We start from the raw sequence: 21,297 nt of genomic DNA, 5'->3' as shown, positions 1-21,297 counted from the left end.
GCCAAAGTTAATCCAATAAAGCTCAGACTTCAGTAATAAGTACAAATCCAAAACCACCATGACCTGTTTGGAACAGCTTTCCTTTGAGAAAGGGAGAGGTTTAAGCAGGAATTGCTCCCTATAACTTTTGCTTCTGCCCCTAGAATCTGAGACTAATTAAGAGGCATTATGGAAGAATTTCATCTATAGCCTTATTTGAATTTACTGTGCAAACTACAGCATCACATTTTCAATAGCTGAAGAACTGATTGTAAAACTGATTGGTCTTTACAGTAATAAAATGGGGTTCAAAAGTTAACTGCTGGACCTAGCAGCACTCACTTATTCCAAGTTTTTTCAGGCACCAGCTTTTAAACACTGCAGCTCTATAGAAGAGATAAGAGTTCAGACACAAAAATAAAGGAAATAATTGCAAAGGAAAGCAAACTTTGTGTCCTTCAAGATCAAAAAGACTAGATAAAAAAATCTGATTAAAAAAATGTACTTCATTATGGAATACCAAGATATTTGAGGCTCAGATAACCTAAATATATGATGAATGAATATCCTGAATTTTGTTACCTAGAAATAGAATTTGAAAAATGAACAAAAAATCTTTCTGTATTTGTTCATGTTTAAACTCCATTAACTTCCAGGAACTGCTGTGCTCTCAATCAGGGAGAATACACAGAAAGGACACGCTTACAAAACACAAAGAAAAGCCCTTCCGAGTCTCAAAATTATTTCTGTAAACCCAAAAGCAGTTGTTGAAATATGCCTAATTTACAACGTTTTACTATTTTTCCATTTGTAAAACTAGACTTAAAAGACTCAAATGATAGAAATACAGCAAATTTGCACTAGTAACATCACAGAAGATGAAAGGTACCATCATTTTTAGTATAGATTCCTTGGATAAGGATCACGACATTTTGAAGCAGCTATTTTGAAGGCCAAGTTCTGCATATTCATGTTCTTTATAGAATATAATCTATTGAAAAAAATGACTGAACTGTGGTGAGTAAAGGGCATGTAATACTTTGCTTACAAAAATATAGTTGTAAATATCCAATTACATGTTGATTAGTTGCATATAATTACACAATGTAAATACACATCAAATAAAAATTAATATGAATAAATTTACATACTATATGGTTTCTTATGCATGGCAGCTACTGCTCACATACCCTTGCCATTCCGTAAGGGTATTTCTTTCTGTTATTTCAATGAAAAAGAAAGCATAGAATATCCAGCAAAGCACCAGCCTGCCAGCATCAGCTGACATAGGGCTGTAAATACCAGGGGAAATCCATTCAAGTAGTGAAACAAGCACAGAAACATACACCCAAGTATTAAACTTCTGCCAAGCAGCAGAAGAGTGTGGTTCAGTGGTTGGATATTCCTCTAAACCCCACATCACCAGGATGGAGATTCATTCCTCATCTTTGCCTTTCTAGATTTATTTCACAGCCTTAACACCTGGTTAGTGTAGTTTTTTTGTTGGTACTGTGAAAACAAGCTTGTGTGCATTCAGCTGCACTGAGCAAAGATTCATATCCTAGGTGAGAGACAACTCAAAATTCCATTCCCACTTCATTATTACAGCACATATAAATGAAACAAAACACAAAGCAACCATCCACCCCACACAAGCAATGGCAATCCTATATCATCAAAATGTATTCAAGGAAACAGAGCACTAAGTATATTTCCATATGTCAATACGCTTACAAAGCTTTCTCAACAGGAGGCCTCATCATACTCTTCTAGCAGCCCTTCCATTATGATTGTAAATAGTACTGTCATTATTACAATACATTTCTCCCAGTCTGGACAAGCAGCACAAGCACTGAGACTGCTGAGACAGCCCTATCCAAGCAGGGAAATGATAGCTGTGCCACATGCCAGCAAGCAGTGACAGAGTCTTTCTGTAAACTAAAATGCCTGCAGCCATAACTACTTGCTGCAACACATAAAGGCTGTACTATTGTATTTGCACCTCTGTAGGTCTTTTCCCCTCTTTTTCCTTAGCAGTAAAAACAAAAAGCCCCAAGGCTGTTTTTCTGCAAGATAGGCAGAGAAAGGTGTTTATGTAACACCTCATCTGCGTGATCAGTGTTTCTTTATTTATAAACTGCATCTCCCCTACAACAGCCAGAGCAAAGTACAGCTTCCTTCCTATCCTGCTTCCTACTCCAAAACACAGAAGACAAAGCCAACTTTTAAGAGGTCTTCCCCAAGGGCTTTCAAGATGTTTGCTAAAAGAGGACAATATTTCCTTCACAGAGCTCCACTATAAGTAGGTTTTCACAGCTCTCCCACTCTCCCTGCTGGTCTCACTAGAATTCAGTGCAAGTTGAGTCAAGCCAAAGCAGATGCAGACAGCATATTGCTTTCAAGGGAAGATCCTAAACCCAGAGAGAATCAGAACTTCAAAGGTAACTACTGGGCTTAGTCAGGCACTCAGTAGCTGAATTATCAGGACTGAGAACCACACCAGCGTCTGGTTTTGTGTTAGCTAAACCTAGGCCAGATGCATATAATCAATTCACATTGATTCCAGGAAAAAGCCCTGACAAGAAGCAAGTTGGCAACATGGACCCCTGTGGAAGCTCTCACACATACTACAAAGAGCAAACAAATCAGCAATATTGTATCTCCAAGATTAATGCAGTAGGAACCCTGCAACAGACCCCCCCACCATGTTTTCACTCCACAGTTCATTTTCAAGCCACACTCATATTTCACACTTGGCTAGGATGTGATGGTCAAATTTTGGCCTGAAGCACATTCCTCAGGTTTATTGATTTCATAAAACATTTGGAAATTAAAATAAATATCTGCTTTCATGCATACCAAGAGGGGCTTACACAAGCAATATTTCAAAGCAAAGATGTCTGCTGTATGCTTATTCCCTATTAAAAATATTGCTCCCAGAACCTACTACAAGGTGAAAAAGTATGTCACTGAATTTAATATTCAACCACTTTGAACTTGAAAGAATACAGCACATCTTTGTCCCATCCATTCCCTGAAACAGTGGCAATGATTGTCCATCAGTTTTGTCTAGCCCAGATTTCAACCTCTTCCATGATTAAAGTCCATATGTTCAGGCAGTCTCAATCTCTGCACACAAGAAAAATTATTAATCACTGATTACATTCTGGCTACAGACATCATCAATCTCCTCTTGCAAGCTAAATATTCATGTCCATCATTTGGCTACTTTGGGCTACTGAAAGCAGTACTTTAGAATTTCAAGATAGTTCATTTGCACTGAATTTGTTCTGCTGGGTAAAGAGCTGAAAGGTCTGCAAGACTCCTCAGCTTTCAAAATCAGAGTATTAATCAGATGTGCAGAAGGCATAACATTGCAAACTATGAAGATGGAAGTAGGAAAGAGAGGAATGATTGCTGGCCATAGGGCCTTCATTTCTTTCTTTGCACTAGGATCTTGGCTTCACATGCTATGTATGCATGGCTTTAAGTCCTGCGAAATGAAATCAAATGTGAAGGAGAGGATTCCTTTCAGAAAAAAAATTAGTGCTACTCAAGCCTAGCAATGACATTAAAGGAGTGTGGCAATTTCTCACTTACTTTAGATGTTTCCTATTTAATTGCTTAGAGAGCTCCAAATGAGACCCAAGACAGGAAACAGGTAACAGTATATCAGGACATAAGGGGTCTACTGGGAATCAAAATGAACCCCAGATATTCCCATTTTAGCCATATCATTGCACAGTAACAAAGTCAGAACTAGGAACAGGTATTCAGCTGCTATTCAGCTTAAGCCCAGTTTTAGTAACTCCAATAAAACAGGATACAATTTAGAAGTAACATCGTCTTAATTCTCAAGTACTTTGACAAAAAGCAGCACTAACTGAGCAGCAGAACATTGAGCTACTTCTATATTCCTAATCTCTTTAACTTCTTTTTTGAAATATAATTGAGGACACTAACATCACTTTAGTTAGACATGTCAAGCTATTTGGAAAGCAAAAAGAAAAATAGAACATTTTACAGATCATTCATATTTGAATGAACACACAAAACAACTCTTACAATGCCCTTGGACTAACACAGTGAAATATTTTGACAATTCTTGTTTCTCTGTGACCAGTGAGAGCAACTGCTCTTGTGTCAAACTGCTGTCATGTAAACTATACTACAAAGAGTGTTCACAGCACAGTGTTACAGTCCAACTTCTTGCACAGTTATATGTTGTGAGATTGCTTGCAAAAAGTGAATTTCTGAGCAATCCAAACTGCTTCAGCTCTGTGAGAATCATGCAGATACTTCAGCTTGCAAGGACACACACCTGCCGTTTGTCCGTTAGGCGATGGTCACTCCTTGCAAATTTTTTCATGAGAACGTCTCAACTGCCTTCCTGATCTCTGGGCATGGACCTCAAAACATCGGGATGAGATAATACAAACACTGGACTTGTGAGATATAGGCTTTTAACCAATTAGAAGTTCTAGGGTGTTGGGGTGAGACCTTTCTAGCCAATAAGATGTACCTCTAACCCTATATAAACGGTGTGCTGTGTGAAATAAAATGTCTTCACTTTGAATCTCGTAGATTTGTACTGTGAAGTCCTTTCCGCGAAAGTTTGTTTACTTTAGTTATAGGGCCACTTGAAGATAACAGAAGTTTGGGTTTTAAGGAACTGGGAATATAGGTGGGCTTTTCTTCTCAGCTTCACCCACCCATATGACCTTCAGTCACTACTACATACATGCATCACACATACCTACACTACAGTCATTGACATGGCCTGTATACATCCATGTCAGCTTGAACCTATGGGAGCACTGCTAAAGTATCCACCTTTGTTCATGTTATGACAAAAATAACACTGGACAACATAACACATAGCTGCACCCTGCTGTTAGACTGACAATTGGTGTTGCAAGTATTCTTGTTCCTGTGCTTTGATCCCCTGGTAGCATTGATGGAAATGACAGTGACAGAGAAAATATGAAGGTACAGATCAGCATGTTCACCAGAGGAGCTGGCTAAGATAGATAATATTTCTGTCTCCTTCACAGTGAGTTGCTCTTGCTGCTGCTACCTGTGACAGCCCATCCACTTGACACAAACAACATAACTAAATTAAATAGGTATTCCTAGAAACTCTGCTTTATTGATCAGGAACATTCATTTAACATCTGTTTCTTTGGGAATGTCAAAGCTCACTTCTGAAAAGCATAATACATTCATAAAGGCATAAACTGATAACACTATTTAGATTTGTATTTTTTCTACAGTGCTATTTAATGACTCACTGTAATGCTACAAAAAGCTTATTTTAATTAATCTGATCTTATTCCTTAGAAGGAGAAATGTCCTTTGCTAGCAGCATTTCTAGTTTGGAAATGTGAGAAAAGAAGATAGGCATGAAAAAAGACAGAAAAAAACCCAATCCATTTGTGGAAGTCCATGGGAAAAACCTATGTCAGTACAATATATGCTACCATTACATTTCCTATATGGAGAGTAATTTTGTATACAGAAGCTTCTCAGAGTCAGAACTGTTCTTAACCAGCTTTAAGCAAATGGTGCTTAGAACAAAAAAGGGGTTTCTAAATCTTTTATCTGTATGGGGAAAACTGCAATTAGTATAGCAGTAGCAACAATACATCAGTGCAGGTCATAGAATCAAAATTATTTGGGTTGGAAGGGACAATAAGGATCATCTAGTTCCAAGTTCCCAGCATGGGCAGGGATGTCCACACACTAGAACAAGTTGCTCAGGATCCCATCCAACCTGGCCTTGAATGCTTCCATGGATAGGGCATTGAAAAGTTCCCTGGGCAACCTGTGCCAGTGCTGCACAAGTCTCTGACTAAAGAACTTCCTACTGTCTAGTCTAAATTTCTCCTCTTTTATTTAAAACCATTCCTCCTTGTCCTATCACTATCTGCACCTGTAAGAAGTTGCTCTTCCACTTTTTTTAGAAAGCCCTCTTCAGGTACTAGAAGGTCGCAGTGATGTCTCCCTGGAGCCACCTCTTCTCCAGGCTGCATAACCCCAGCTCTATGTCTCTTGATAGGAGATGTGATCCACTCCTCTGATCATCTTGTGGCCTTCCTCTGGACTTACTCCAACAGGTCCATGTCTTTCCTGTGCTGAGGACCCCAAACCTGGATGCAGTACTCCAGGTGGGGTCACATAGTGGCAGAGTAGAGGGGGAGAATGACTTCTCTCAACCTGCTGCTCACCCCTCTTTTAATGAGTCTAGGGTATGGTTTGCTTTCTAGACTGCAAGCACACACTGTTGGCCTTGCCGAGAGTTTTATCCATGAGAACATCCAAGTCCTTCTCCATAGGGCTGGTCTCAATGTCTTCCCCCAGTTTGTACTCATGACTGGGATTGCCCCAGCCCAGGCACAGCACCTGGTACTTGACCTTGTTGAACCTCATGAGGTTCTTGTGAACCCACTTCTCAAGTTTTTCCAGGTCCATTTGGATGGCACCCCTACCACCCTTGAAGCAACAGGAGACAACATGGGGTATAGAAAATAAAACTGAATGTCTATTCTGAGTATAATGAGCAGTCTGTTTAACTTATTTAGTTCAAAAAACACATACCTGGTATTTCTGAACTCAAAAGAAACCAAATAGCAAGACACATCCTGATCACTGCATTTATTCAAAACAAATACTCTTTGTTGCCTCAGCCAGTGGCTAATTGCCAATTTGTTTCATGAACAAAACTTGACACAGAAAACAGAACCCAGCTATTAAGTATAGAGGGCTACAAAAGAATGCAGGTAGTATTAAGCTTAAGGCAGAACTGTTCTGCCAGCAAGCATCAATGTGCAAAGCACACAAATCCCACCTTCTCTATCTCCTGATCTGAATCTAACTTTTTTGCAGCAGGCTATGTCCCTGAAAGCCAAGTGTATTCCAAACATTTAAGGGCTCTTACAAAAAGGCCAGCGCTGATCTCTTTACTTGAATAATATCCCAAATGGACCCTCATTGGTAACATGATAACAAAATCAGTGTTTCAGTTAAAAGAGTCTTTCTGCTCCTCTGTTCTTCTCTTTTTGTGTATTGATATAATGATCAGAGTCATCAGTATGAATAAGATTTAGAATTCTGATGAAAACAATAAGAGATACTAAACACTTTCTGGCCCTCCCAAATTTGTATTCAATCTCTCCCTTTGTTAAAACTGTAATCACACTCCCATTGGTATTCAAGGGATTTATGCAAACAAGATCTCTTCTGTCAAAAATCATAGCAACTTAATGCAGTCACAGCCTGTTTGGTTGTGTAGATTACTGGCACCAAAGACACAATTTAATATTCTGATTTGTGTCAGCTCTATGATATATAGATCAGATGGTCTTAGCAGAGTCATCTCAGCCATTCTAGCATAAAATGCTGTATCTATATGCAACAGAACCAGAAAAATAAGGAAAAGTAACAGAGGGTGACTTGAAGCTATAATCATAAGGAAATTTAAAAATTAAGCTAGAGCTCAGCCTGTTGCTTAATTGCAAACACAGTACTTGCTGAATATCTTAATTGTTCCATCCATGGAATGTCACCCATTGCTTAAGGATGGACTTAAATTAGTAAAAGCCTGTAGTCTCTACCTCTGTGTGAGTGCTGTTTGTGCATATTACACATCCACCTTATACACACAACATGCAAAGGATTAAAAGGAGTCTGTTATGCAGGTCCTAGACACAGGACTTAACTCTTCAAATCCAGCTGAAAAAATACGTAGTTATAGCTCCAGTGGCTTTGTGCCAGACATTCTCACATGCAATACCATAGCTGCTCCATCACTCAGGGACATATCCTGCCTCCTTTGGGGGCAAGTTGTGCAGTTTGTTTCAGTGGGAACAATTTAATCCCTTGAAGTGAATTGGGCACAATTTAGGTGTGACCTATCCTCATCATGTTATTAACTATTTATAGACAAATCTCACCATGTTAGAGAAATTCTATCTGCACTTGCACAGGAGATCATGTCTGTGCTCACTGTCAGCCTTTCAAGAACAAAGAATGGGTTTCTCTTCCTGGCTTAACATTTGTTCCAAGATCAGTTTGATGCTGTGATAGGAAAAGGGGGGAGTGAGTTGATTAAAAGCTATGATGAAATGCAGGCAATAGAGTGGAGTACCTGCAGTGAGCTGTCACCTCCACCCATCTTCTCCCCAGACAACCAATGGCACTTCACAGGAAATCCATTACATCAGCAGGTCAACATCTTATTGGCTATATTTTGGACACAGTTTCATACCCAATATATACAGTTAAGATAAAAATATACCATTCCCAATGTATATTTTAACTGAGGTAGCCTATTACCAGACATGCAATAATTTCTGCAACTCTCCTGAGTAAAAGAACAATGAGTTAAGATCTGAGTGAATATTATATACATAATTTATATGTATATCTTTAAGTCTCAAAAATATGCAGAAGGCTTCCTTTGTCCACATGGACCTCTTTTGCATTCACTTTCCAATATGTTTATGCCATTGAGTCACACGAGCTGATATGGTTAGAAAAAAAAGAACTTAAATGCTGTTTTGCTAAAAGCAAGTGTTAAACACAGTTCTTAGTGCCAAGATGACTGCACACACACACACACACACACACACACACACACACACACATACAAACAACCCCCCCCAAGTTTCTCATTTATTATCTAAAGCAGAAAAACAAGATGATATTTGCAGGATAAATCACTGATTGTTCATTATTTACTCAACTGTAATGAATAGCTGGTTGCACATAAGGACATTTAGGTATATATACATTACAGCACTTCAGTATCGAGGGCTCATTCTGCCAAGTGAATTGGGGCCAAATACTTAATCAGTATCATTCAAATCTAATGGGACCAGAAATAAATCAGGTTCTATTCCTTACTTCATTCGAGTCCTTATCTCCTCTCTCCATACACACAACATGCATAATCCAAATATGGCATTCTGCAAAAATGAGCCTTATTATTTATAAAAAGAGCCACATTAGAGAAATGTACAGGAGTGGATATAAAAAGGTAACACTCATCCTTTTTTTCGGGTTGGCTTATAAGCTTCTGTATCCACAGGCTGTATATTACTGGTCCCTTTACTGGCTGCTCCATGCACTGATATGATCTAAATAAATCAACAAGCAAAATACAAAATATAATGGTTGTTTGAAGTTTTACTGGTCTCTGTCAAGAGTTGTTACTATGCCTAGCAATACAGAAACACCTACTTTAAAGAGAAATAAAAAGGTTGACTGATTTTGCCCTCTTTAAGTGCCTTATCTAGGATTATAAAATATGAATCAAACTGTACAAACTTGCATTCTTTTTGCAAGCATTAAGAGAGGGCAGCGGCCCTGCCTTACAAGTGCTTTCATCACACTATCTTTATACAACCTTCCTAGGATGCTGACACCTCAATATTCATCTAGTTGGCCTCAGTTTAGCTGCAGAAGTTTCAGCTGCTTTTAACATTCAGTCTAATTAGGGAGACAAAAGACGTTTTCTTAGATGAAGAAGTTAGCTTCAGTGGTGAATAAGATGTTAAAAGAGTAGGTGATAGACTCTTCAAAACAGCTTCTCTGATCACCCTCACTCTGCCCGCACGTCTTTCCAGATCTTAGCTAGTCAACCCCACTATTAACCTCACTCCACACTGAGAATTAGCTATTTATTCTCTGCGTTTGTTCCTTCTCTCAGAGGGCTCCTCCTCCCATACTTTATCCAAGAATCCTCAGACATCTTCTATGAATGTGTATAGCAAAATCCTTTTTCAAGTGACAATAAATTATTGCTGCTGGTTGGCATACAGAGAAGCTCCTATTTTGACCATATAGCATGTTTTTAAAGACTTCATGCTGATGCAGTGGTGTTTACTACAGCCTTATGACTCAACAGTGGTATTAGAAGTACATCCAAATGACCTCTACAATCTAGAACCTCTCTTTCTAGCAAAGAGCAAGCTCTTTCTCTTGTGGTGTCCCAACAAAGGAGTTATATACAGCTAGATCTCTCTTCAGTCTTTAGCAGAAAACAACCCAGCAATTTATCTTTTAATTGAGAAATAGTTCCTCCTGTCCTCGGACCTCTGTCAAAGGAAAAAAGAATATCATTTGAAAACTACTTTTAACACTATATTTCCTTAAAATTATGTCTGAAGGAATCATAAAAAAAAGAGCTTACAGAAACATCTAAAAATTGAAACCAGCAAACTGTGAACAAAACCAACAAAGTAATAAAGTGCAACAAAATCTTTGTTAAAATTGGCAACCTTCACATTTGGCACAAAGAAAACCAAAAATTACCTGAGTGTAATGCCTTCCACATCAACAGGGTGTTCCTGAGGAATAACAAACTAGAAATATAAGGCTCAGATATTCAGTAAACCAGGACAGAACTTTGAGTGTGAAACAAATCTAAGTTAACTAATTCAATGCCTAAGGACAAAATCTCATTCCCAGCTCCTGCACTTCACAAAATGTCACAACATTCACCTGACTCCTATCAAGCAAAAGCAAATTACCATGACTTCTCTCAGGGCAGTATTAAAGGACAGTGTCAGTGCTTTGTTTGAAAACTGGCAAATGTTGTCTTGTTTTGCTCAAAGTCACCTGTCCAAAGTTGCACAGTGGTAAGAAAGAGGCTGAATGGAAAAAAATGGGAACAGGAGAAGGAAGAAACATTTGTGAGAATACTTATTAAGAACCTTACAGTAGGGAAAGGGGGAAAAATAAAAAAGAGGAAAAAAAAGTGAAACCTATTTTAAAGGTTCAATATTTGGCCTGAGTCTCAGCAGTACATCACACTTGAAAGTGGAAACTCCATCAAACCTTAATTCACAGACTTCAGTTTATTTTGGAGTAGGTGGGAAATGTGCGTTTGAGTCACCAGAACTTCTTCCTACCACACATAAATCTTCTCCAGAGGTCCCACCCAAGCACTGACTGAGCACAGTCTGTCAGATTTGACAAGACAGGAGGCCACAGAATTAAAACTGCTCAATCGGATCTGAGGGTAATCAGACTTCCTACAGCATGACACAGTGCTACGGTAAAGCAGTGCTGTGGAACATGGCATTCAGGCTTAGTAATCAAATAAAACTGTCATTCAAGACTTACTATACTCCTGTGCATAGTTATCCATTATCTGTAACAAAACCTGAACTTATTAAATTACTTCATATTTTCAGTATAATGCTGTTGTTTATTACATAGCAATATGAAGAAATGGCAGAAAGAGTCATTTTCTACTAATACTGAACAAGGAACATTATTAGATTAAGGACAGAACATTACCCTTGAAGATTTTTTGTCAGCTTTGTGCCATTGCAGAACATCCAGTTATATACTTCTCCCTGATGTCTCTTGCTGCGGATTTAAAGAACCAAGGCAAATCGCTCCTATCACTCTTCTAACACTGTGGGAGAGGCAGAGAAGGAAATATGTTAATTTTGGTAACAAACCAGAAAAGTACATTGGTGTCATGTTCCTTCCATTTGCAGAGAATAAAAGGCTACTTGGTTCCCACCACACATCTATAAGATGAGTTAGGCAAAAATGCCCTACAATAAAAAGGGGTTTACAAAAAATAGAAAGATATGAAAACTGATACATGTATAATAGCAGTACCTGGATAATGAACGGGAGGGAAAACATATTTCAAACAGGACCCCAGAAATCCCTTTTCAGTGTTTCAGAGACAATGCATAACTATGGGGGGCAGGGGCACAAAAGTCTGGGGTCTCTGCCCTTACTCCTCCAGTTCCAATCTTGTGTGAGCAGCAACCATGGGGGAAGGAGTTTAGTTACCAGCATTTGTCCATGTGTTACTCTTCTAGTTGTTCGGCAGCCTGTCACAACTAGTTAGCTACTTGCAATAGCTGAGTGCAGAGGCACACAGAGAATGGACAGCAGTGCACAGACACTGCAGAAGTTGCTTTACATGGGATCTTATCTCCTTTACCTCCTACAGTCACACCAAGACAACTGGTGATGTATCAGTTCTCTGGTTCTCTCAGCTTAAGCAACTGAGACAAATGGGAAAAAAGTAGTAGAGGGGCAGAGAAGCCCAGCCAGTTCTACTTTCCAAGTGGAAGCCAGCAAGTTGATCTCAAGCCCTGACAAACTCTACTCTCTTTTAGAAACTCCGTCCATGTCTTTATGATGAGAAAACAGCTTTGCATGTAAGTGCCAGTGATTTACATTTAACCCTACCATTTGGCAATGCCCACACTTGGGGCTGTCCAAATAATCTTTTCACTCAGTGCTTCCATGTGTTGCAGACTCGTTATTCAGAAGCTTTCTGGTCAGACAGCATTAGAAGGTACATCATTTGCCAACAGTATTTGGAGTGCTTAGTATCTGTGAAGAACAGATAGAAGGTATAATCAGAATGCTACAGAAACAAGGATTACTTTTCAACCTTAACTAAGCTTTTTCTGACTTCCAGCCACTTCATTTGATTGAACAATGAGAGAGTTCTGCAATAAAAACCTTCGTCAACTTCAAAGTCCTAATGGGGGCTTCTTAAGCCTTATTCCAAGATCTTGGATCAGGAAAGTGAAGATAGACCCAGGTGAACATTGTCTCAGGACACATGCAAATTTACACAGCTTTTCTCAGTATGCAGGGCACAGGAGGAAGCCACAAAAACAGTACACCAAGGGCAAAAGCCTGATCAGCCTCTGATGTGGATAACCTGAAAAAATAAGGACTTGGATAAGATTTTAGCCTGCAGGCAGAACAGGAGGTTTATACAGACAAAGAATCCAGACTTAGATTTAACGCACACTATAAACACAGCCTGAAATGTGGACAAGTCTTACCCACTTTGGTGCTGACCACTGTCAAAGTATGAGTAAACTGAAGTCATACAGGGCTCTTCTGAGACTCGCAGTGCCCTCAGCCTGCTTTCAGTCCCTGAAGCAAACTTAACAGTGAAGAAAGTTCATCCTTCCAACAGACCTTAACAGAATAAAGCCATTTCTTGCTTCATGCAAGAAAAGACCTTTTTTTTGGTTTCAAAAGTTACAACAAAGAACTGAGACAGGCAGGGAGATATCTACAGGTGCTGAATTAGTATCATGAACGTGAGAAGGTGAAAACTGAAAAGAATAGAGTTTCTGACAAATAGAAGTAAAATGAAACTGCTGCAGCTTGCTCACTGTAATATGCCAGAAAAGAGATGGGGCATTCCAAAGCAAGAGAGAAAAGTGGAGGGAGTTGCTCTATGTGCTATGAATGTGCATCAAACCTAATAAAATTCGAATGTCTACTCGACTGTCTTCTGGACTTTTCTGATTTTACCATATGTTGGAAATGCACATTTGCGCTTTACATAAAATGGATAGTACTTTAAAAACAAATTTGAGGAATCCACAGGGTAGAAGCTGATTAATATTGAGCTCGGCACATGAATTTGTTAGCCTAGTGCCACATGTCTCACTCACACTGTCACACTGGTGCACCATTCTTTAGCTTCATTGCTGTGAGCCTGGAAATGAAACATCCATTTCGTGCTAACAGCAACATCTTCAGCAAGTAGCTCCTGGGACAAATGAACACTTTACACTGAAATATTGGGCTTTTAGAAAAAGCACTTCTTCCCTTTTACCAGGTTATTCATACCTCAGTCTCATTTGTATTTAAGACAGAAAGAAACCTGGATTGTACAACAATCTTTCAGACAAAACTGTGCTACCATTCTGCAGTGAATGGTAAATGCATGAATCTGTAATGGGCTGCTAATCAATTTTTGACAAACTGATATTCTCATGACAGATTAAGAGGGCATACATTTCACAATTTATAGCACTGACAAGACACATGCAAATGCACACATAGCAATAAGTACTCAGAGTACAGTTTCCTGCCTAGGAAGTTTTTGTCTAAGAGTCTATTTAAATATTTTCTTGCCACGAATATGTCTACCTTTTAAATGTAGGATTGATCTAAAAGTGAGTGTTTTGGCAGATCACCATTATGCTCAAATTTTCCTTGCCTAAATTACAATTTCACCTCAGAATAGTTCCATAGAAATTGTAAGAAAGTTTATCATTATTATTATTAAATAGATAATCAATAGGAACACTGAGACAGTAGTAGAAACTATATATACCTTTTTTACTTCTTTTTTTTTTTTCATTTTGGGACATAATCCCATGACTACAGAGTGTCAGGAAACTACTTCAAAGAGCTAGATGAAAGCAAGAAATCCCCTCCCCTCTCATAAAAACAAAAACAAACACATAAACAAAACAAAAAAAAACACAAACAAAAAAAATCCCCAAAGCAACACACTGAGAATATTTTGCAGAAGTATCATTCTTTCTCATCCTTCTTTTCAACAAAACTCTTTGAAACTCAGGGTTTAATAAAGTTAGTCACAATTACATAGTTTCTGTTTTTAAGGTTGAGTAATTCCAAACAGAAAATGTTCAGTTGTTTCTTGTTTTCTAACCATCTATAGTTGTTTTTAACTTACATATAGATAAATAGAAACATCCTCTTTCCTTGCACTCCTCAGTATTGGATGGAACATTTCATTGTAGAAAACTCTCTGGGCTGGGACAGCATTAAAGAGGCAGAATGGTTGGGCCTTTTGAGCTCTAACCAAATTCTGATAAGAAGGCTGAGTTGAAAATAATCTCCCATGCATGGAAACTACCTAGAAGTTTGGAGTTGAAATTCTGACATGGAAATTAATTTGTAGACAATCAAGGAAAACTACCACTAGGCACTCTGACTCACATTTTGTGCAACATAACATAGAGGGTTTGAAAGGCATTACACAAAAATACTGCTTTAACATTTAAAGAACCAATAAACCAAGTATTTCCAGGTAAAAATTCTCTCCTGAAACAATCAGACAGCTGGAGACTCAGAATGAGGCAGGAAAAAAGGGACAAGCTGACAAAGCTTAAAATGGCTAGAACCACACTAGCGTTATATTAAACTAGTTTTATGTTGGTCTAATTCCATCCTGTACCATGAAGAAATGCCAATTAAGATCCAAACTTGAAGTTAATTTTACTTTTCAAAGCATTTCTGTGGGGTGATAGCCCTGATAAACTCTTGATGAGTTGAGGGAAACACTTAGCCCTCTGGAGGGGTCCTCCCAGAGCCATTGTCAGAGGAAGGAAGACATCTCAGTGGCTTTCCAAAAGTGCTAAAGCCAGACTGATAAGATTAACAAAGGGTGGAGTGTTGTGAAGATGACATGGTTCTCCTTAGCGACATCTTCTAGGAACACAAAGAGCCCCTCAGGTCTATGTCATGGTCATCTGTCTATCACCCCAAACCCAATTATTGACTAGAGCCACTCAAACCACCTAAGGAGGAAAAAAAAAAGGTATAAAAGCGATTGGGCATGAGCAAAAATTGAGGAGAAATGCCATCGTCTCTGCAGGGGTAGCTGACAGCAACTGCCCTGTCTCCTCCCACCTCTTCGGACAATGTAGGGATGAGAAAACCATGTACTCTCTATACTTTATATTTCACATCTTATACTTTACTCTCTTACAACACCTATTACTTTATACATTCTATAACTACATCTGTTATGTTATACGTTATAAAGTACCTTATACCCTTATAATATGATTTCACTTCTACCTCACAGCTACCTTGATACTCATTTCACTTGGCTACATCTTTACTCTATAGACACCTTATTTACTAACTATGTTTTGCTACTTTAATACTAATAACAATAACTTGCCTTACACCTTGTAACTTACTGTCTTGGTTTGAGGGAAAAACCAAAATGCTTACCAAAAAGCAGAGGAGAGGATTCCTCCACAGTAATCACTTCACTCTTTATTAAATTTAAGAAAAGGAACTTTAATTAGAAAATGGATATAAGAAGGATAACTGTTCTTAACTCCTATATGTAAACATATAACTGTAAAAAGACCAGAGCAAACTACTCCCCCAGCACCAAAGGTAAAGAAAAAAACAAAACAGAACAACTGCCAAAACAGTAGTTTCCTCTTGGGGCAGTTATATTTATGGACAGGGTCAGTGTCACACCCTGGCTGGCTGTGAAGTGAATTTTCAGTCTTTTCCCAGTGAGGCAAAGATAAAGGATGAACTCAAGTGGACACTTGCTCTTTCTCTGTCCTTGTCCTCTGTTCCAAACGAAGAAGTAAACTGGGAGCGGAGGAAATGTTGATAATTCCTATGAATCTCCTTGCAGTCCAAATCGGTCCCCAGAAAGAGGGAAAAAAAAGGTCTGCAGTGTCCTGAAAGCAGCAGTTTCTCCCTTCTTCTTTCTCTCTCTGAAGCTCAGGGTGCCCGGAGACAGAGAGGGAAAAAGCAAAGAGCAGAGCCAGCTAAAAAGATCTCACTAGCGAACCGTGGCTCCTTTTCTGCTGCTGCCCAAAGAAAAACACCAAAAAAGTCAAAACAACACACAGAGAACAAAGAAAGAAAAATTTCTCCCCACCCCCAGGTGTTGGGGTTCTGTTTTCTCACCCCACCCAACCATTAAGCTTGAATCTAAAAGCCATCAGCTATTTTTGTCTTCACTCCTGAGACTCCAAGCCTAAACCCTTTGCGTTTGTATGGGGAGAAAAATTCTCTGAGGGGGCTCCTCCCAAACACCACCTTCCTGTGTTTGAACCTTTAACACTTACTAGGTATATATCTTACTTTATATTAGTTGTTGTGTTCCTTTAAGGTGTGCAGTTCTTTTTTAACATGTGTGTTAATGGGAAACAGCTATATTCTTTCCTTTTGCTTTGTGTTACAGAGAAAGTAGTGTGCAAGTCATTTTGTTGCTCTGTGTTACCAAGGGGAGTTCTAGATTTGTGGTTTAGGTTGTTGTGTTTCTGGTTAGTAGTTTTCTGTTGTTAGTTAAGTCTGTCAGGGGCAGGTATAGTGCTGTACTGAAACTTAAGTTTGGTGTGCTTGTCTCTGTAGAATATGTTTTGTGCTGGTTTCTTTGGGGTTTTTTTTGGTCATCAGTTAAATACAATCATGCAGCTGAATATTATCACCGGCACCACAAACCCCACAATAACTGTCACACACTTGTATTAGTAAAACTTATTTCAGGAGCTGCTATAGAGGAAGTTCTTTTCTTGCTATTAAGTGTGGTCCTCACAACAGAGCGACAAAGACCCTTTCCAGCCTGTGTGCTGCCCAGTGTTAGGCAGGCAGTGTTGGGTTCATAAGACTTTGATGGCCTGGGATGCTTATAGCTAATAAGTTCTCCCTGGCTAAAGTGTGGTCCTAATAGGAAGGTCAAAAACCTTTCCAGCCTGTGTTCTGCCCAGTGTCAGGCAGGTAGTGTTGGGCTCATAAAGCCTTGATTGTTCCAAGGACGCTTATAGCTAATAACTTTATATTAATAGAGGTGGGACAAGGAATCTTTGCATTTCCGCCCCTCCTTTTCATGTGACAATTTCTTTCTAGGATATTATACCTACAGAAAGCCTACTTGAAGATGAACTGCCAAGATGATTAGCACTGGAAAAGAGAGTATTTCCTTTCTTTTAATTTACAGGCACTTTTAAGAATATATTTAATAGAATTACCTTCATATTTATTGTTGTATACATACATATTTCTGAATACCAGCACATGTAAAGCATTTATATCCACGTCAGGGCCAGTTTCACGCACTCTTGTGCCTCACCTAAAAAAATCCACTGCACAGGCTCGAAGGACACACCCACGTGGGTAGAGCCCTTCCCAAATCTTCGTTCATGAAGCCTAGCCATGATGATGATCATTAAAGTGCTATATACCTATTTCAAGAGTTGAAATAAAAATTCTTAAGCAAAAAGCAAACACAGAGTGTGTGTGTGTGTGTGTGTGTGTGTGTGTGTGTGTGTGTGTGTGTGTGTGTGTGTGTGTGTGGACTGCTGGGTAGACAAGTAGATGTTACCAACTGCAAAATGAGGAGTTTTATGTATCTTTTTATGTTTTATGTATGTGAGTTTTGAAAGCAGACTATCCTAAGAGAGAACAAGAGTCAGTCCAGTCACTTTTTGTGAGTAAATGACAATTGTTCTCAAATCTATTTTTTCTTTGTGAGTAATTCACAATCCAAACCCATTCTTTACAACCATATTTGCTGTTTGCAAATTACTCACTGAATAATTGATATGAGGGGAATTCACCCTAAGGGTTTGCCTGCAAGCTTGTTTGCTTTTACTGCTCCCTGCCTATTATCCAATGTGTTTGAGCAGGCTCCCAAGTTACACAACATTATGTCTACTCCCCAAGTGAATGAGTGAAACTTTAAGCTGCTATATTCCATACAAGAGGAATAACAAATCATGTATCAGAAACAGCCAATTTGATTCCTACTGAAAAAATCTTTGCCTAGCTGCTTAGGACCTGACAATATTCCCTCAGAAAACACATCAAGGACTGTGACCAAACCCACAAACCACAGCAGCAGGACTGGCTGGCAGCATGCTTCATGAAAAGGCAAATCCCATTTCAGACACATACAGTAGGAAAAAAGCTACATGAGACTCTCAAAACAGCTTTTCTTTTGTTTCTGAAGCCCAGAAGCACCTTCCAGACCACTGACTTCTCTGAGGCAATTGCAAGACTACATGTTTTGCATAATTCATTAAGCAGATATTTGTTATCATTCTGGTTATACTGCATTATATTACTGCTGTACTGTACAAATCCTGAATCACAAGAACCCACCCAAAATAAGTTTTCTGAAAGCTCATCACTGTTATCAAGAGGCATTGCATTCAAAACTATGCAATATTCATAAAATAAGCTAGTTTCTAAAATTTCTACCCAAGCTAGGAGACTGATCACAGGAGAAGAACTGAACAGATGCCAAGGGAGGGACAGGCAAGGATCAAGGGGACACAAAAAAATGCACTGTTCAAAACTGGGATTCAATTAAAATTCAGGTCACAGTTCAGGAAGCCTGACCAGAAGACAGTGCACAGACCAGTTTAACAGCTACCTTTAAGGCAGAATCCTGCCTTGCCGTGAGCACTGTGGCCCTTGAGCCTGCAAAGCAGCAAGCCCTTAGTTATTCTGATGTGAGCAATGACAGCAACTCTGACAGTGCTGCATTATGACAATGTTTGACACTTGTCAGGGTTATGCCCACCAGATGGAAACACCACTTGGGCACTGTCAATTTCTTCTCCTCCAGTCTCACAGCTTTCCTTTGCTTTTGATCCAAAGTCAGATTGAATCACAGTAAAAAGTTATTTTTAGAATACTTTTTATAAAAATAATCAACTTTTAAGACCTAAATGCTACACACGGGGTCCATGGAAATAGCTACATTACATTTTTGGATACTTTTTTCTCTTTTCCTCTGTGTGTGCATATAAAGGATATTTTTACACTGGAATCATGTAATACTGCCAATATTGACTTCCTCTTCAGTCTACAGAGATTAACAGTCTCTTGAGGGTTATATTGACCCTGGCTTTGTTCTCACCAATATCAATTAATCTTGATGCTGAATACAACAGAAGTCAATACCTGCTTATTAAAGTTAGAATAAGAATCACTGAGAAGGCTTATGAACACTAGGCTGGTGTCTGCCAACACTGCTATAGTTAAGGAGTCTGTCAAGGCCTTCATCTTATCAGTCTTCTTTTCTAGTAAAACTTGTCTCAAGTAACAATGAAAAATTACTGCTGGATGACTCAATAATCAAGTCTGTTCTTTTAAAAGCAGTTCTGAAAAGCATATTTTAAGACATATGCAAGTATCCATTAGTACATAAATGCAAACACATAAGCCCAGACTTTATGTCAGATTACTATTATTTGGAGGTTATGTGTAATTTTTGTGGTGTTTTTAATAGTTACTGCAACTTTTAGGATTTAACTCAAGTCTATTTACTGTCAAGTTGATCCCCAAGGTAGGTAGTACATTTAATTCTCTGTTCCTAGTTAATTTTACTTTTATGATAGACTAAAAGATGAACTCCAGAGCTCAGTTGTTCATAATTTTCCAGATAGAGGGCACAGACTAGCCAAGTAACATCTTTATTGTCTTAACAACAGAATCCACAAAATCCATCCATACATCCAAATCCTGAGATAGAAGGAAACAGAATTATAAGAGTATATTTTGGAGGGAAAGCATCAGGGAAGAAGTATAGCTCAGTAAACTTGAGAAGAAAGTTGTGATAAGTGTGCAGCTTTGACAAAATTTGTGGCAAATATGCAGACATTCTGTTATACAAATCCAGGATGTCCGTCCTTACTTTTCCTGCTAGCAAGGTCTGTCCATACGGAGCAGATAATGTTTACTGACAAATTTATACTTGTTCATGTTTTATTCCATTAGGGTACCATAAGCATCTCAAAGCCATAAACAAGCTAAACCCACATCAGATAGCCTACTTCCAGGCATTCATTGAATGCAAATTCAAACAAGCATTATCAAAATTCTGAAGACCTTTCCACCTTGCTTGTCCCGTAGGCATGTTCCTCTCCATGGCACTCAGCAGCACTTCTCTTTTTGCTCACTGTGTTAATATCCCTCAGTCAAATGACTGAGAAATATGCTGCTTCACAGACAAGCTTTCATGAGCATGAAGATATACAAGACATTGAAACTTCAAGCAAAAGTCACTAGCACAGTTTTAAAAGAAACATTTCAAATATCTTCCAATTCCCCACTTCCTAACTGCCTTAAAAATTTGAGAATCTTTAGGGGAGGTGAGGTCTACACTTAGTCTTAAGGTCCTTTGACAGGTGAGGACACCGACTATCATTGGGCTGCATTTCTCACAAGGTCCAACACCCTTCCAGACGTTGCAATGTTTCTCTTCAGATTGGTGTTTGCCTTTTTGCTTAATAACCTGCCCACTCTTGAGTCATTTTACTAAAGGAAGAAAAGGGTGTTTCTAAACTGTTTGTTATAGTTAAGGATAAAAATTCAGAATATATTCTTCCAGTCAGTTAACCATATTCTTGAGGGAAAACATAAGGTAGTATAATTATTAAAGAGCACTCTCAGTAATACTCACATCTTTATTGTGTCAACTCTTCGCCAAAAAAAAAAAAGATTTATAGTAAAAGCCACTTACATTTCTTCTTTGCAGAAGCAAGCCATCTGCCTTCAATATACCATCAGTCCCTGCTAGATGGATTCACACATATTTAAAGCCCCGCAGTAACCATTAGAATGGAAATTGGACACTACTTGTCATTTTCAAAGCTTTCTTAACTGGAGAGGCTTCCCATTTGTTCAATTAAATGTTTGCATGTGCAATACACTTTATGAAATTTATCCCAAAACAGTGAGGAGTGAAATAATATTGGAGGCAGATGGCACAGCTGTTCCATTTAGAGGTATCCA

General features: G+C 38.7%; 1 protein-coding gene across 2 annotated transcripts in view; it reads right to left on the bottom strand.

Annotated features, from left to right (window-relative positions):
- The window catches only part of ZPLD1 (zona pellucida like domain containing 1), a 118,499-nt gene that overhangs the window by 53,847 nt on the left and 43,355 nt on the right, over positions 1-21,297 (bottom strand). The window contains exons 4-5 of one of the 2 annotated variants that reach the window (XM_071572513.1): positions 12,202-12,348; positions 11,284-11,404 (exon numbers count right to left, since the gene is read on the bottom strand). The gene's annotated coding sequence lies outside the window, so the exon portion shown is untranslated. The remainder of the gene's footprint in view (positions 1-11,283; positions 11,405-12,201; positions 12,349-21,297) is intronic. The other variant, XM_071572509.1, reaches the window with a different exon arrangement.

Source organism: Pithys albifrons, chromosome 1 (genome assembly GCF_047495875.1).
Source record: "Pithys albifrons albifrons isolate INPA30051 chromosome 1, PitAlb_v1, whole genome shotgun sequence".
NCBI lineage: Eukaryota > Metazoa > Chordata > Aves > Passeriformes > Thamnophilidae > Pithys > Pithys albifrons.
Note: the sequence above shows the minus strand (reverse complement) of the source record. Positions and strands in the feature narration are given on the sequence as shown.